Source organism: Canis aureus, chromosome 31 (assembly GCF_053574225.1).
Source record: "Canis aureus isolate CA01 chromosome 31, VMU_Caureus_v.1.0, whole genome shotgun sequence".
Classification (NCBI taxonomy): domain Eukaryota; kingdom Metazoa; phylum Chordata; class Mammalia; order Carnivora; family Canidae; genus Canis; species Canis aureus.
Window position 1 is genome coordinate 20,529,993 of NC_135641.1, and position 1,067 is coordinate 20,531,059.

At 33.0% G+C, this 1,067-nt stretch overlaps 1 non-coding gene across 1 annotated transcript; it reads right to left on the reverse strand.

Annotated features, from left to right (window-relative positions):
* Window positions 1-504: 504 nt before the first annotated feature.
* On the reverse strand, window positions 505-610 carry LOC144302776 (U6 spliceosomal RNA). The gene has a single exon (XR_013369832.1). It is a non-coding gene; the product is annotated as a U6 spliceosomal RNA (small nuclear RNA).
* Window positions 611-1,067: the final 457 nt, after the last annotated feature.

A 1,067-nucleotide genomic window follows, 5' to 3' on the forward strand; every position in this document is an offset into this window, starting at 1 on the left:
TATTGTAGTTGAAAAAGATGCTCAATATGACTTCAGTCTTCTTAAATTTATTAAGACCTGTTGTCTAGCCTGACATATGATCCATCCTGGAGAATGTTCCATGAGCACTTAAGAAGGATGTATATTCTCTTGGTTTGGATAAAATGTTCAGTATATCTCTACTTTCGTTTTATTTTGTTTGAGATATTTTTACATATAATAAAATGCACACATTTTAAGGGCATAGTTTGGAGAGTTTTAAACAAATACATTGTGTCACTACTACCTGAATCAATTACCATTAGCCTAGAAAGTTACTTTATGCCAATTTCCCCCCTTCTCTCCTGCAAGCAATCACCCATCTAATTTCTATCACCATAGTTTAGTTTCCCTATTACAGAACCTCATCTAAATGGAATTAGGCACTATAGTCTTCTGTGTCTGGCTTCTTTTGCTCAAAAGCTATGGATATTTTATTATTGAAAGTTGGCAAAATATCAAAGATGACTGAATTTAATGGTGTTCAAAAATATGGAATGCTTCACGAATTTGCACGTCATCCTGCACAGAGACAATGCTAATCTTCTCTGTATATTTCCAATTTTAGTGTATGTGCTCCCAAAGCAAGCACTGTATATCTATCTCTATTAAGTCCATCAAGTCTAAAGTGTCACTTAAGGCCAATGTTTCTTTATTTTGTTTAGATAATCTATCCCTTAATGAAAGTGGAATACTAAAGTCCCCTAATGTGCTATTTGTAAATCACTCCCTTTAAATGTTAATATTTGATTTATATATTTAAGTGTACCTATATTGGGTGCATATTTACAAATATTTACAAATGTTCTATCCTGCTATTGGATTGGCCCATTTATTGTTATGTAATGTTCTTTGTTTCTTACTAGTCTTTGTCTTAAAGCCTATTTTGTCTAATATAGTAAATGTAGCTACCCTGGCTTTCCTTTGGTTACCATTTGCATGGAATAGCTTTTTCCATCCCTTCACTTTCAGTCTGTGTTCTTATATCCAAAGTGAGTTTCTTGTAGGTCTTGTTCTTTTAATCCATTTAGTCACTGTGTCTTGATTGA